This window comes from Tamandua tetradactyla, chromosome 25, assembly GCF_023851605.1.
Source record: "Tamandua tetradactyla isolate mTamTet1 chromosome 25, mTamTet1.pri, whole genome shotgun sequence".
NCBI lineage: Eukaryota > Metazoa > Chordata > Mammalia > Pilosa > Myrmecophagidae > Tamandua > Tamandua tetradactyla.
Genome location: NC_135351.1, coordinates 16,046,463 through 16,063,505, shown reverse-complemented (window position 1 = coordinate 16,063,505; position 17,043 = coordinate 16,046,463). Strand labels below are relative to the sequence as shown.

The following is a 17,043-nucleotide window of genomic DNA, read 5'->3' as shown; positions in this document are numbered from 1 at the left end:
ATAACCCCAAACAAAGAGGCACTGTGCGTAGTTGAACTTTTGGACTTTGGAGGCAACATGTACCTCATTTGAGTATGGTATTGCAGCCCATTCACCAATGGGCCCAAAAAGCTGCTAGTTTTGAGTGGGAACTAGAACAAGAGTGGCTCTGCAATAGGTCCAGGCTGCCGTGCAAGCTGCTCTGCTCCTAGTGCCAGATGATCGAACAGGTTCAATAGTGCTGGAAATGTCAGTGGCAAATAGAGATGCTGTCTGGAGCCTTGGGTAGGTCCTTATAGGAGAATCATACCTCGGGACTTGTTAGACATATAAGTTTTGGGCCACATCCAGATCTACTGAATCGGACACTTTGGGGATGGGACCCAGCAGTCTGTTTTAATATACCCTCAGTGACTCTGCTGTATACTAAAGGATTAGAACCACTGGGAGCAGTAGGTCTGAGGTGGGCTGGGAGAGTGAGCACTCCCAACAAGTTCCCAAGCGTTGCTGTTCAGGGATCATACTCTGAGAGCTCCTGGTGAGGAGCACTGAGGGAGAAAGCAGGGCATAAACTCAATTCATTTAAAACCATCTTAGGAGGCTTCAATTCTGAGAATTTTAGGGTTCATCAAAAATAAAACAAAACTGAATGATAGGAGGATGTCCCCCCCATTCCTGGAATCAGTGGCTCTTTTAGAACCGCTGTCTTCCCAGCTCATTTCTGGAATTTTACCTTAGGATTTTAGGGGCTAAGAAGTTAACAGTATGCTTTCAGTAAAGTTCCCCCTTGACTTATTGGTTAGCAAACGGAATGTCGTGAAGAGGGGAGGAAATTCCATGAAAGGGAACAAGTGTAGGTGGAAATCACGGAAGCCAGGGGTCAGCTCCTTGAATTATTTTCCCTGAAAGATTTCTACAATTCTAGTGAGTGGAGACAAACACACACCACAGACTCCCCTGAAGGGATTAAGGAGTCAGGTTTGAAAACTTCACTATCCAGGTCTTCTGCCAATCCCCCCTCCCCCCAAATCCAGACCCTCTCGTCCAGGCATCTGTCAGCTCTGGGAAAAACAGGACTTCCTGCTTTTGCGATAATGTTTTAAAATGACTCATAAAAGGGTTTTTGGACATAAATAGTCCTTGCAAAGCAATATTTTGATGATTAAACTATAAATGAATCAAAAACATATGCAGTGAATTTCCCTTGGGTTTGGCAAAACACCCTTTGGATTTTATTCAGTCCGGAATATTTGAAAGATGGTTTCAAATGTTTGTTGAATCAAACCTGGCTTCATTTTTTTCCCCAGTTCCCTTTTACATTATAGCAATTTAAGAAGAGGACAAAGATTTCTTGAAATTCCTTTGTTCCTAGATTACTAGCTCTCTATACAAATGTAGCATTTATTCAGTTAGAAGTTACAGTTGACCGACTATATAATAGTTGCCAGCTACATTGCATTTCTCTGTCTTTTGGTTTCAGTAACAGTTCAAGAGGTTTCTTTTAAATTTATAAATGAAAGCATTCAGACTTGAGTTGTTTCAAAGAAAAGAAGCTCCCTTGTTGGTGAACTCTTCCACTTACCTACAGAGGTTCAAATTAAGTGCTCTTCTTGCAACACCTGGCATTTGAACTCAGTGGGCAGAAGCTATATGAGGGACTCTCCTGGTTCAGGACGGCAATTTCTGTGTGGTCAGAATGAATGCTTACCTCCTGGACATCTTGGAGGGGCTTTTTAAAAAGAAAGAAGGAACCCAAGATTTGGATACGGAGTTTGTCCCCTATTATACATTGTTAACATATTTTTAATCTAATAAACAGCTCTGGGACTTTCTAAACAAAGCCCCCTCTGTATTTGGAAACTAATTCATCCACAAGCATAGTTTACTGAGTCCTAGTGATAATAACGTTTCATTCCTCAGCACTGGGTGAATATTTAATTTCCTTATATCTTCGGCAAATACCTATTAGCCATAATAACTTGGGAAATTTAAAGACTTCAAATATCTATTGCAAAAGTTCAAAGTAATTGGTATCTGAGATGAAATGCAATGAGAGCTTGCTATGTTGTTCCATTTCAGGTTTTCCAAATTTAATAGACAAATAGAATAGCTATATTTTTTAAATTAATGAATGCAGTCTGTAAATTAACTGCAGCTTTATTAACGTGAAATGGAAGAGTGATTAGGGATATAATTCTTCTGACTAACATGTATTATTTTCTAGGAAACATCAAATGTTCAAACTTTTTTGTTAAACAGCACAACAACATAATGTGTCCAAGTTCTGCAGCTACCAAATATTTTAGCCACTCCTTTGTAACAACCACAACAAAAAAGAACCCTAAAAGCTAGGAGAGAAAAACTGCACACCTATGGGAGGGCAAAATTTGAACAAACACAGGAAGGTAGGAAAATATGTGATGTAAGAAGAGAATACTGGAAAAATAGAATTAAAAACAAGAAACTAGAGACCCAGCTAGGGCATCATAATGTCAATTCTTCTCCTTCTTCAAGATCTCAAACTCCAAAACTCCTTCCTGCGGTTGCACCTCCCGTAGTCACTCTGCCTGGGATTGAGTCTCTGCTCTATAGTTTATTAGCAGGAGGTCCATGAGCAAGATGCTTTACTTATTTGGGCCTCACTCTCCTGATCTATAAAATGGGAAAAATAGTCCTCACCTCACAGGACAGTTGGATTAAATGAGACCATTTAACAAGAGCCTACAGCAGAATCTGGAAGATAGTGAGTGCTCAAAAATGGACAGCTGGCATTTCTGCTCCCATGACCCCATCCACTATATCTGCAGAACATGCTATGCGCCTTCACTGTGGCCTTAGACCTTCTGGTCCTCCCTGTTCCAACAATCGATCACTTCCACTGGACTTCAGGGTCCTCTTTGACCCCTTCCTCTTCTTTGCCCTCCACACACAATCAGTGACCAAATCTCATTGATTCTATTCCCAAAGCCACTTATAATTTCTCTCCTCCTCTATGCTCTTTATTGACATCCCCAAGAACATGCCTTTGCTACATTATTACCAGCTTTAAAGACTAGAAAAATCATGGGCTTTAGAGACAAGCCATCCTGGGTTCCAACACTAGCCATGTGGTCTCAGTAAGTACCTAAACTCTCCCAGTCTTAGTTTACTTCTCATGGAATGGAGACCTTTCTAGGTCTGCTATGACAAATACTACACACCAGTTGATTTAAACAACCAGACTGCCTCACAGTTTTGGAGGCTAGAAGTCCAAAGGTGCTGGCAAGGCCATGCTTTCTACAAAGTCTGTAGCATTCCGGGGGTGGCTCTCCTGCAACCCTCTGTCACATGCAGTCTGTCTCCTTGGGCTTTCCTCTGGGTTCTCCTTGATCTGAATTTCCTCTGCTTGTAAGGAATTCAGCCCTACTGAATTAAGGATCATCCTGATTCAACTTGACCTCATCCAAATAGGATCTTCGAAGGTCCTGTTCACAAATGAGTCCACACTCATAGGACCTGAGGTTAGGACTTGAACATGTCTTTGTAGGGGACATGGTTCAATCCGTAAGAGCTACCTCTCAGGTTTGCTATGCAGATTATATGAGATGAAATCATATGAAATAAAATGCTCAGCAACTACTAAGCACTCAGCAAGTGAAAGTTGTTGTGGTTGTTGTTATTATTATTATTTTCTCCACTAGAGCATTAGCATGGTAACTGATGGGTGCACCCACCATCTCCTTCCATTCAATTCTACATGTTGTTTTTTTTAAATGTGTTTTCCTACATATATGCATGTCTATGTGTATACATGCACGCACATAGAGGAAGATATGTGATATGTATAGCACAGGAGATTTTTGGAAGGTGCATGTGCCAGGAATCAAACCCAGGTCTCCTGCATGGTGACCGGGCATTCCTCCACTGAACTACCCATGCACTTCCTACATATTGTTTTAAGCTCTGACCAGATCACTTCTGGGCTTAGCTTCAAGTTATTTCCAATGATACCTATAACTAATTACTTCCTTTTCATCCTCTCTGGTCAAGGACTGGTCATTTTTCTTTATGTTTACTCCAAATTTGCCTTCTTCCATGACTTCGATTCCCACTTACTTCTCTTTCTGCTGGCAAAGTCCTAGGTCTCCCCCTTTCCACATATTCCACTATACCTTTTAGCCCTCAAGACTGTCCCTTAAAAAAAGCCTTTTTAGCTGGAATTAATCTTTCTCTTCACAACCTCAATAACTATTTTTTTTCCTGTTTTCATTGAAGCTGTCATTTCCCACATTTTCTTATAACTTTTATATATGCTTCATTTCTCTGATTAGGTATGGTTAGATCTGGCTCATCTTTTTTTATCCTGCAAAACTTTTCGCACACTATGCTTTACTGAACAGATACAATAACCCAAAACTGCAAGGTAGTTATTTTTTGCTTTGGAATGTCTGAAAAGTTTTAGTAATCAATGGAAGTGATGGTTGCACATGGTTAAGGTGGGGGTATTATAATGTACCATTACATTACATATGGTAACAGAATAAGAAATTTGAAAAAATCCATGGAAGGGCACTATGCAAACAGCGAACCCTAAGTTAACCCATGGACCAGAGTTAATAGTACAATTATAAAAATGTGCTAATCATCAATTGTAACAAATGTTCCACACCAATGCAAGGCTTTAATATTAGGTGGTATACGGGAACGCTGTATTTATGCATGATTTTCTGTAAACCCACAACTTCTCCAATGAAGGAAGAAAAAGACATTTTTATTTGAGAAATTCGACATGTGATTATTTATATGAACAAACCATCTTAGGAAAGTTTCTAATTTATATGGAAAGTGAAGGGAATCAATTTTAGTTTTCTTAAAGCCTATTGATTTGTTCTGAGTGTTTGTCTTTGCCATTTTCAGCCTCTAGGCACTTTGTCGGGCAAGTCATGAACCTTGAAATCAGGGCTAAATAATGCAGACACATTCTGAATAACATCACAGTTTCTTTCAACCACCTCATTCTAATAACCCAAACAAGAACACGTGACACTTGAATAGGACACTGCATCCAAATAGCTAAAAGCTTGGGGCAAACTAATTTAGTACACTAACTCATCATTTCCCTGCCTCCAAAATGGATCCTGGTAGACAAGTAAAACTCTTTATTAATAAACAGAAAGTGCTGTTGTTTGTGCCTAAATCACACACACACCAGGAGAAGAATCAGAAGATGCCATCATGATGCTCAGAGAACTGATACTTCCTTCTTGGGCCTTGGAAACATACCTCACTTTTGAGGAAAAAGGATTTAACAGGGAGTTTTACAAATTGCTAAACGTTGTACTTTTATATTCTTCCCACCCTGATTTTTCACTTCCACCAGTTGTTCTAAAAAGAAAATCAAGGTCCCTGGCTTGCTTGCAAGATTTCCCCCTTTATGTTGTATTTTCCTGTTTGGATTTCACATCGAGACTGCTAACAGGGAACTGGGATGTATCCTGCCAGGGTGTGCACTGGTTCAGCTAAAGCTTTGCCATCACTAGTCTATGGTGAAGTTGGAAGAGGAAGCCAGGAGGGCACTTTCACCCTTGCCCAGCATGCACCTGCAAATGGCCTTTTCCTCCCCCTTTCTCAGCTACCTCTTTCTTACCTTTTCATTTCTGCGAACTCAGAATAAGTGTCAGTTCTCCTGCACTTCCCACATTTGTGGAAACACCTCAGCCTTGAAACATCTCTTTCTCTAAAATCAAAGATCTAAAATTAGAAAGTAAGTTGTTTGTAAATCTCACTTGCAAATTATCTTCTTCTCTACTCTCGAGTTTGCTCCCATTCAAGAATGAATGAAATATATATATATATATATATATATATATATATATATATATATATATATATATATATTCCTTTATATATATCTTGACACTCAGGCCAGGTCTACCAGGTCTCTTTTCATGGGGTCTCCTGAGAGTAGTTTGGAGATATCATTTTCCTTTTTGGAACTGATCAATTCCTAAAACAAGAATACATCTTTGAATGAGTATTCTTAAGGAAGTTGTTAGCTATTGGTCATCCATTAGCTACAGATTATGCGAAGTGATTTACTTTATCATTATAAAGAAAACTATTTTTGGTTTCACCTATGTTTCTTACTTTTGTTAATTTTCTTTAGTCTTAAATAGTTATTAATCCGTGTTTGACAGGTCCAAGTGAAGATCAAGTTCCCAGCATTGTCGGAGGAATACTCTTAAGTTTTTGTCATCTCTTCATTTTGACCTAGCAATTATCATTTGTTTTTCTCAGTAACTGTGGGAAAAGTGTAGGAATTACTTATCCCACATCCTGCCTTCTTTTTGTTAGCATTTTAATATTTCCAATTTTTTAACACCTTATATTTGATTCTTGATTTTTGAAGCTTATGTCTTATTTTTCAGTATTTCCATTGGATTTTTTTTCTGTTTCTCTTTTAGACATTGGCATTTTCTTTGCAGTGGGTTTCTTGGAAGAAGACACACCCTCCACCATGCTTCATTTTGCCATCTTTATGACAGTCCCAAGAGAGAATTTTTTAATTCAGTTAGTTTACAGAGAAGCCCAGGCTATACCCAGAGTACCTTCTATGAAATCCTGTCTCGTAGTGCTTTCTCCTGCAACAGTGGATTGGGAATTTTATAGGAGGGTAAATACTCAAGATAAAAAGGCACAAAATAAAGGCCTTTTGACAGCTTTACCCTTTAGATAAATTATACCACTGTCTTCATATTTTGTTTTCGTATATGATCAGGAGTTTGTTTTATGTACAGCATTAAAGCCCTATGTTAGGAGACTGCAAGGAGAAATGAACAACACGGTCCTCAAGGTGCTGGACGAGGGTAATGGATTTTGCATCGCCCCCAGCGAATATTTGTAACGTGCAGTCATGGATCACCATCACTCATTCTCATGCGCTAGTCAAGCATGAGAAAAGCCACCAGAAGCACTGAGCCCTTAAGATCCAGGAAGAGCAAAGGACAGAGCCACGACTGACAGCAGTGCCAAAGCAGGGCAGCCACCCCTGCCCCACCAGAGTGCACCCAATGGAATGTTTGTCTATCTTTGGCCACCTCTGGGGCCATCGGGGATGGTGGGACCCAGTGGGTAAGACACAGGAAGCCTGGAGACAAATGCTCCCCTCCTGGTGCCACCACTGATGCCCGGTATGGCTAAATCCAGTTCAGTTGACTTTTCTGCCCAAAACACTGAGCCAATGATTTTTCCTCATGTAGAGGAACAGATGTGCTAATGAGTTAATTCTGAAACATATTAAGAATCACAAACGAGGAGCTAAAGTTGCATAACAGATTCTTTACTATCTGGCATATCAACAGGAAAGAATGACTTAGTTTTAAAATATTTTGGTCAATAGTTAGCATAAATAAGAACAATTATAATAGCAGGTACTGCTGACTAAGTACTTACTATGCTAGGCACTATACTACCTGCTGTTCTATTTACACATTATCTCATTTACTTCCCATAGAACCAATGAGGTAAGTACTTACTGTTCCACTTTATAGATGAGAAAACTGAGCCTTAGAAAGGAAAGAAACTTTCCCAGCGTCACTTCCTCAATAGGCGGCAGAACTGGGATGGGAATCCAAAAAAACCAAGCTTTTAACAAAGTACGTATATGCTGTCACATGGACTGGATTTTCAGAAGCAGTTCTAGTTCCCTTCTCCTGACCAGCCAGCCCATAAGGCACTGAACTGCCCCAGAAATGGAGATAACATGGCATCTAAACTGCATTTCCCCAGTCTGTCCCTCATACTGAAAATCACACAAAAATCCTTTGTTCTTGTTGTAGAAAGTGTGGTTACCATGATGATTCTAGGCAGATTACCAAATTTCATGAAGTTTGAATGCAAGGCAATGTGCTTAAAACTAAAACTATTCTAGGCATTAAATCATCTTCTTTTGATGGGTCTTGTGGTGTGTGGAGGCCATCTTTATGAATCTCAATCATCACTATTTATTTTAAGTGCACAAATGCAGGTTTCCAGCGAGCTTAACTGATGGAAATCTAAATAAAAGGGACCTCTGTACTGACATTAATTATTTAAGCAATGCTTTCTTGAGGGATCACCATGGCCTAAAAAAAGGAACCCATGGTTCTTTTATATTAAAAAGACTTATAATATTATGGTATCTATAATTTGAATGTGGGCTTTAATTAGAAACCCCAATAGATGATGCCTTTTGGCTTTGTAGTTGTTATGTTTAATTTTGTCTGTTGAATATCAGAAGAGATGGGGATGCAGGACAAAAGAGAGAGAAGAGCATGTGGAAATTCATGACCAACAGTCTTTTTGATTCTCAAATATGATCCATGAGAAGGAGGAGTTATACAGAGAAGATAGGATTTAACAAATGAGTATGACTGCTGAATCACTATACTGATATTTCTTTTAGTCTCCAGTGTCTTGGAGCAGCTAGAAGAAAAACCTAAAATTGTGGAACTGTAGCTTATACAAAACTTTGAAATCTGTTCTATAACTACTTGTTACAATGTACTTTGAAATTTGTTGCTTTTTGTATATGTTACATTTCACAATAAAAAATGTTAAAAAATATGATCCCTGGTCTTGAAGAATTAAGAACCACAGATTTAAATACCATTTTCTTCTGACATTTAAATCTCTCTCACAACTATAATTGATCCACTCTAAATACTTATTGACACTAGACACTTTCAACTCATGCAACTTGCCCAAAGCGGGGAGCAAGGGAGGGGCTAGAGGGCAAGAGACAAGAAAAACGAATATCCTCTTAGAGATATGACTCTAAGGATATTTTCCCTTTGGTTCAAAAATCACCATATTTTGTTGAGCACCTCATGTGGACATTAAAAAAGAAAAGAAAAAATAGAAATTAAACTCTTCCAAACTAAAGCTTTGCTTCTTTCCCAGATTCTCAAGGAGTCAGTGAATAAACAGTTCACCATAACATTTCTTGTTCACGCCCTGTGGGTGAACTGTTATTAGTTCACATATTGATTTTTTAATCTCCATGCAGCAAATATCAAAATGTCACTATCGGAGATGAGAGCCCACCATTTCTATTCTTTTATTTATCTTTTCATTTTCCAAGTCATCTTTCCATTTTATCATGGACAGTTTCTCCCTGTCCCACCTCCTAAACTAACAGCTGTTGATTCGATTTTTCTTTTCCTGTTTCTTTAAGTCAGAAACTTCCTGAGCTCCTAGAACCTCCTGCCTCAGCAGGCATCCTGGACTCCAGGCGTGTCTGCCTTGCACTGAGATTCTCCCTGATCTGATAAACATCCCCAGGTTTATATCCATTGACTCTGACTTGGAGGCGTCCAAAAGGGCCACAGGGGCTTCTGAGACCTCTTATGAACTGAGTGCCAGGATTTAAAAACCAAAACAAAATTGCTGCTGGCAGTTTCCAAAAGTGGAAAATTCTCCAAACCCAGCAAAACATAAAACCGACACAAAATCCAACTAAACAAATATACGCACAGAGAGAACATCATTTTAGATGCAAATAACCTACCTGAAAGACTTCACAAAGCCCTTTTCTTACATCCTCCCTCCCCGGGTCTGCTTTCTGTGCCTCCAATAAAACTGTGCTTTCCTAAAACTCAGCAATAGTCTCCTCAAGTGTAGAGCTCTGAAAACGCACATGCTACACAAACCCGAACAGCCTCTCGGTGCCAGGCTGCCCCAGCGCCTTCCTTCCCCGCCCTGGACCAGCCCGGGGCCAAGCCCCTGACCGCGCAGCAGCCCCCACCCGGGGAGGATTTTTACGCGTGGAGGGAACGGGGCCGGAGGGAGTTGGGTGAGTTACCCCATTCATTTCGCCCTGGACTAGCTACCTAAGCGAGGAACGGTTCACCTTAATCCCTTTTCTAACCTCAAAATCCCTCTGCATTCCGATCCCAGGACGGTTTGCAGGCGTGCTGACAGCTCTGGAGCCTCCCAGCCACGCCCGCCGCCGGGAAAGGGGTCGCTTCTTACCTTCGCAAAGCCCCAGTTTCTAAGAGGCCGGTTGGCGTCTCCCAGGGGCCGCACGTTTTATTGGATATTGGAGGCAACCAGTTTCAGAAGCGGGGGACATTTCGAAATGAAACAGAAAGTATCCCGGTGATCGAAACCAGACCACCGGACCTGCACTCGGTCCTGCCCAGCCTGGGCAAGTTCTCCCGTCTCAGCCGGCCCGCCCTTTCAGCCTGCAGAGAATTTGGAAGAAACTGCAGCTTGGAAGTCTGGAACTCGCGGCCTGGGCTGCCTGTGTTTTTGTTTTGAAAGAGTATTTGTTGAGCTTTTTAACATGCAGTTTGTCTCCTTCTGCAGGGAATTACTCAGTGAGCCGATCACCTGACTCACGCCAGCTCCATTATATAATTCAAACTGTGCTATTTGAGTTCTGATCAGCAAGCCCACCCCACCCCACCCCACCCCACCCCCGGCCGCCACCCCTCGGTCCCCTGGGGCGGGGGGGAAGCAGGAGGACACTCAAAACATCAAACAATGACAATTAACCTCTTCCTGAACCTCCAACCCGGAACTGCATTTTTGCAGTTTATTTCTATTACTCCTTGGGTTGATTGTTCTTGTGTAGAGAGTTTTCCAAATGCCATTGCTGGACTGGGAGAGATTTCTCAAGATGTTAGCTGGAGACATTTCCTGGATTTTCTTAAAGGTAAATGTCTGTAGATTAGATAGAGTTCATCATCGTCACTTGAAAAGTCTCAAATAGATTTATAACGTGCAAATTCAACTGAGCCTAGAAGGCTTATTATTTTTTTTTTTTGCCACATATCTAGGTTCCATGAAGCTGGTATTTTAGTTTGCTGGGCTGCTCAAGAAAATACCATGCAATGGTTGGGCTTAAGCAATGGGCATTTATTTGTTTAATGTTTTGAAGCTAAGAAAAAGTCCAAATTAAGGCATCATCAAGGTGATGCTTTCTTCCTGAAGACCAGAGTCCTTGGTTCTTAGCTTGTTCGCTTTGGGGTTCCATTGTTTTCAGCTCTGGGAACTCCCTCTGTGGCTTTCCTCTTCCTAGGTCCGAATTTCACTCTGGGTATGAAGGGCTCCAGTAACAGGATTGACACCCATCCTGATTGAGCTGGGTCACACCTTCACTGAAGAAACCTCATTAAAAGGTCCAATTTACAAGGGACTCACACCCACATGAATGGATTAAATTTAAGAACGTGTTTTTCTAGGGGTACGTATAGCTTCAAACTATCACAGCCGGGTGGAGGTAATTTTCGTCAATCTCCTGCCCTGACCTTGATCCTCATAAACCTTCAGCAGCCACCTCAAAGAAGCGTACTGTCCAAGGGCTGCATGCTTGCTGTGTAAACATCTCTTAAAAGCCAAGCCCCTAGCCTCCACTTTCAGTAGGATTGTAACTTCTAAAGCCAATGACTAGAGGCATGTTGAAGCCATCACTGTCTTGGGTGAGAGAAACAAGAATCTTTTCAGTCTGTCCCAGTTTCCCTGTTTTAGCATCTGTCATGAGTAGATAGCAAGTGTCACCCTCCAAATGATCCCTATAATGGGGCAAGCATGTTAAAACATTGGAAATGAACCATTAATGAAATACTCTTAGAGAAACAGATCGCATAAATAAGCATAATACTTAAGATGACACATGGATTTGATAAGACTGAATAGTCTATAAAGGCATCATTAAATATTTAAGGCGTTATTAAATATGATGGTCAACATAAAAAGCTCCAACGTTAGCTTTTTATACATCAAGTCTGAGTCCTGAACTGTATGCAGGAATCTGGGATCCCAATTTCTTCCCAGCCAGTGAAGACCTGTTGCTGAATATGGGAAGTACTTTAAAAGAAGTATTAAAGTCTTTGGGAACAAAAGCTAACATTGATCAACCTTCTTTGGGTCTTCTGTAGAGTGCATTTCTGCATCCCTCCATCCATGCCCACCAATGGAAACTGACTTTTCCCTCCTGCTTGTCTCCATCACCATAGTAAGTAATATTAGGTACCATTAATGTATTAAAAGATGAACATTAGACTGTTACTGTCCCCCAAGAATGACTTTCAGCATACTTTGTAACTATCCACACACTTCTCTGAAATGGGCATGGGTAATTATTATTCTCATTATCTGGACACAGAGAAACCAGTGACAGGCAGGAATGAGAAGTCAGCTCTTTTACTTTCTATTTTGAAAAAGAAAATTCAGATACACATGAGAAAAATATATATACGTGTAAACCTGAATGACAGATTGATGTCTGTTTATATCTCTCCCTCCAAATGTAGTAAATACAATGTGCTGTGGCAGTTGCTATGGAAACACCTTCTTTCTAAATGAGAATAAGGATTCATAGTAAGATATCAGAAATCTGTGGGCGGTGAACCCCTCCCCAGTAAAGGGAAGATGACCAATAATACAAAATGACATTCTCAGGTTGTCATTAGTTATCGACCCCAGGCTACAAAAATTGAATTTCTTACTCCAGTGCTGTCAAATAGAAATACAGCGCAAGCCACATATGTACTTCTAAATTTTGTAGTAGTTACATTTTAGAAGTTTTGTAAAATGGTGAGTTTGGTTTTGGTATTAGGCTTTACTTAACCCAACATTCCAAAATATTATCATTTCAACATGTAGCCATATAAAATTAACAAAATATTTTATATTCTTTTTTGTACTAAATCGTTGAAATGTGATGTCTATTGTACACTTACATCACATCTCAATTAGGATATTTCAAGTGCTCCATACCTACATTAGACAATCAAGCCCTAGGTTGCATTTGACCATTTTGAGCTTGGAATTTTTTCTTTTAGTACACATTTGTCTACCTCTACTTGGAGCTTTGAGAAAAAATAAATTGCATTCATTTGGTTCTAACCCTATGGCATAATTCAAGTGTTGTTCTCTTGGGTGGAGCTTGGAATTGAAATGGTATTAAAAATTTAGCTCCTTTCATGCCTCTAGAGGACTGGGAAGATTAAAAAAATAAATCTTGAGTTAGTAAAAAGTTTCTTCCTTGGGTTGCCCCAATCACCCACATTAGGAACCTCAGACACATTCTTGACTCCACTTTCTATATAAACTCTCTCTCTAACCACTTCTCTTACCACCTTTTATTGACTATTCAATCTTATCGAATCCATGTGTCATCTTTTCTCAAACCCCAAGGATTTTGCCATAACCCACATGGTGACAAAATACACCTGCCTGGTCTTCTGATCTCCCTGTCTCCTCTCTTGACCCACTGAAGTTAATTTTCAACTCTGCCTTCAGTGTTACCCTGTATTAAAGGCAGACATTTAATCAAGTAGCTTCTCAACTTAAAGCCTTTAATAGCAACCTACTGTCATTTGGATGAAGTCCATACTCTTTGCAGTGATACACTGAGCAATCAACAACAGGTATCTGGGAACATTTTCAGTCCATCTCCTCTCTACACATCCTTTATTTGACCCTGATCTACATTCTTGACTATGCCATGATTTCTATGACTCCATGTCTTTGTTTAAAGTTTGTGTCCTCTGCCTGAAATGGCTTCCCTTAAAATTAGCCTGCCCTTGACCAAATAGAAAAATCCTTCAAGTTCTCCTTTCTTTCTTTTTAAAAATATTTTTACTGTCATCAACAAACAAACATACAAACATTCCTGAATTGGTTATAATTAATGGCTCATGGTATCATCACATAGTTGTATATTCATCACCATGATCATTTTTTAAAAAATTTTCTCTCCAGCAAAAGAAATAAAAAAGAAAAAACTCATACCTGCCATACCCCTTACCCCTCCCTCTTATTGACCACTAGTATTTCAATCTTACTGTAGCTTTTCTTGATCTTGTAGTCACAACTGCCATCTCCTTCATCTATGTTACCACATCTGTTTTATAAATAGATATATTATAATATTTATCACCTTTATTATTAAAATTAGATGATATGCTAGAAAAGGACCTCTTTAAGAAGAGGGACCATGTGTCATTTATCTTTGAATTCACCTTGAGACATAGTAGACTCTTAGTAAATGCCCAAGGAATTCCAGACCTTTCCTCTCCATTCCTCCCTATTCTGTGTTCTAATCACGAACCACTCTAATCATCATCACAAAGCTGTCAACATTTACTACTAAGATTTAGGCATTTACTATGTACTAGTCATTGTCCTAAAGCTTTTTACACCTATTTTATTGCATTATGACAACAAATCTATAAGATAGATTTTTCTCATTGGCGTGGCATGTTGAATACAGTTTCATATTTTCAACAAGTGTTTTAAAGCCATCCTTAGAAACATCAGTTATGACAAGGTTATGTGCAATTATGCTTCCTAAATGTGTCGGATTACATATTTATTCACCGGCCCCAGGCTACTGTGTCTTTTAAGGTTTCTTTTTATAAATATTTTTCATATCTTCATCTCTTTAGAGCTTCTAACTCTTAGCAGGCTGAAAAAATGGAAAACCATGCTTAAGAATATTTTGCCTGCAGTAAGTGTGGTGGCTTTGATTAAGGGCATGAAGAGCTCTGCCATGTGGATGTCACAGTAAGTGACGTTTATTTTGTTGCTCAGAGTCATTTTTGGCTTTCTTTCTGGATTTCCAATAGACTAGCGACAATTAAGTTTATTTAATGTATTAAGAAGTGGAGAGACCAGAGAATGGCTTGCTCATGGGAGCCTAGGGGTTGTGCTCGCTGGGTTCCAGCCTGATGTACAAATCATTTCCCCACTAGGTTGTCAGCTGCTTAAGAGTATTGATTGTCTTCTCTCCTCTGTTCTCACAATTGCACTAAATAAACAGCAGTGCATGTATTAAGGGCTTAATAAATTCTCGTTTAAAATGAAATGTAGAGAAAACACATTAGTGCTTCACATAACAGATACATCTATCTATACACATAAACAGCACAGTAGCTTTAATGTCCACAGAAAACCTATTACTGATGGCATTTCTGAGGCTGGGACAGCCTCAGACCTGGAGGAGGGGTTATGCTAGAAGGCCTGGCTGGGGCTGGGGAGCAGGGAGTCATGGGAAAACTTAGTGCCCTCACTGTGTTCTATGTGCCCCTAAGGGTATCCCTCAGTTACCACTGGCTGGATTGACAATTCTTCTGCACAGAGAAGGGCTGTCTCTGCTGGGCAAGGTATGCAACCTCTCTGAACCTCAGTTTCCTCATCTGTAAAATGGGGATGAGGATTTAGAAAATAGATGGAGAGATAGATATTGGATAGATGCCAGATGCCAGATAGGAAGATGATAGATAGGTAATGATGGATGGATGGATGGATGGATGGATGGATGGATGGATGGAAGGATGAGTAGACAGATAGATAGATGAGCAGATGGATGCATGGATGGATAATGAATGTATAGGACACTTTGGCAAATGTGACAAAATGTTAAAAATTGATGTACCTGGCTGTATGGGTGGGAGGCTGTGTTGGAGTTCTCTGTACGGGTTTTGTATTATTTTTGCAACTATCCTGTGGGTTTGATATTATTTCAAAATAAAACGTTAATTAAAAAAACAGAGGAAAAAAAAAAACTCCAGACAAACCAAAAAGGGGGGTGAGAATATTGCATGGTCATGTCTGTAAAATACTTGGCAGAGAAATGGGCTAACGTCAGTGTCACTGAATGGGAAATGTTCATACTTAATGTTAAGTATTATTGATATTACATGAAGATAAAATATTGGAGATGGGATTAGGAAGCTCAAGAGATGACAGAATCTGTGTGAACTCCTGTTCTGCCATCTCATCCCGCCTTCTTTTCACCCAACTTGCTATTGGCAAATGGGAAGATGATGAATTTATTGACTTAGATGACCTCTGTCTTCCTTCCTTCTTCTTTTCTTTTATTTCTTCCCTTCCTTTCTTCTTCCTTCTGCATTTTTCTTATTCCTCCCTGCTCTCTCCCTTTTTCGCTCCCTTTTCCATCTAGAGTTTTTTAATGAAAATGTTTTGTCCTGTGCTATTCTTGGCCAATGAACGAAGGTTCTTTGTATCCAGAGCTTCTTGCCAAAGCCATATTAAGCTCACCAGGTTGCTAAACTTAGACTGGCCTGTTTCTTCTCTCTCGTGCAAGGTCTGCAATATCATAAACAAAAAAGGTATGAAGTCAGAGGATTCTTGTTCAGAGCAAAGGTGCCTGCTTCACATAGAGCTTCCCTGAAGGAAGGCAGAGCCTGACAGGAAAGAGATCTGAGGTCTCCTGAAGAATCTGTAATAGAGCAGTTAATACATCTCCCATCCCCCCTTTGCTCTCCCCTCGCCCCTCTCCCCTTCCAGTCCCTGCCAAGTTAAGGCAGCTGCCAATCTCAGAAATCATTTTTCAAATTGCTTTTTGGCCAGGTCAGCATAATGTCTATACGACAGCTTTACTTTGGGACAGCAACAGCAAAAGGCAGTTTCCCAGAGGGTTAGGCAGTTTCTTTGCCACCTTTAATTCTCTCAAAAACACTATGTGGAATTTACATCATGGTTTGGGACCAAGTAGGATTAAGACCTGAGGAAGACACAAAGGGAGAGAGGAGATGCTTGGTGGCTGATTTAATGGAGCAAATGGACAAGGCCTTCAAAGGCAGATGCAGCGGAAAGAGACCTGGGGCTGCCAGCTATGGACTTGAGGCAGGTTTTTTTAACCTCTGTTTCTTCCTGTGTAAAATGCCAATTATAATAGACCCCTCATAGAGGACTATGGGGTAGATCCAAGATGGGGTTCATAAAGCATCTCTCATGGGTTCTGGAGAATGAAATGGGCTAAGTGGGTCTCTGCGCCTCATTTTCTTTATATATAAAATGGAGAGAAATGACAATATCCTTTTGACAAAGTTGGTTGGCAGAAGTTAAAAGAGACCTCCCACAAATGGTTAAGTGCCTCATGCATGTGTCTCCCCTCCCACCTGTGTCTGCTCCCAAATCTCCATATGGCAGCCTGTATTTTCCGAAGAAGGACACAACAGGATCTCCCATCCCACATGCTTTTCTAGAGCCTTGCAAGTCACTGTTTCTGGGTAGGCTTGTAACTTGCTTGTAAGGTGGCAGAAGTAATTCTGTGGGACCATGGAAATTAGG

General features: G+C 40.2%; 1 protein-coding gene across 2 annotated transcripts in view; it reads right to left on the bottom strand.

Moving 5' to 3' along the window:
- Positions 1–10,276, bottom strand: part of LOC143669116 (phosphatase and actin regulator 1) — a 323,677-nt gene extending 313,401 nt beyond the window's left edge. Inside the window, exon 1 of one of the 2 annotated variants that reach the window (XM_077143694.1) lies at positions 9,970–10,276. The gene's annotated coding sequence lies outside the window, so the exon portion shown is untranslated. Of the gene's footprint in view, positions 1–9,505; positions 9,634–9,969 lie in introns of those variants that run through there. The other variant, XM_077143695.1, reaches the window with a different exon arrangement.
- Positions 10,277–17,043: the final 6,767 nt, after the last annotated feature.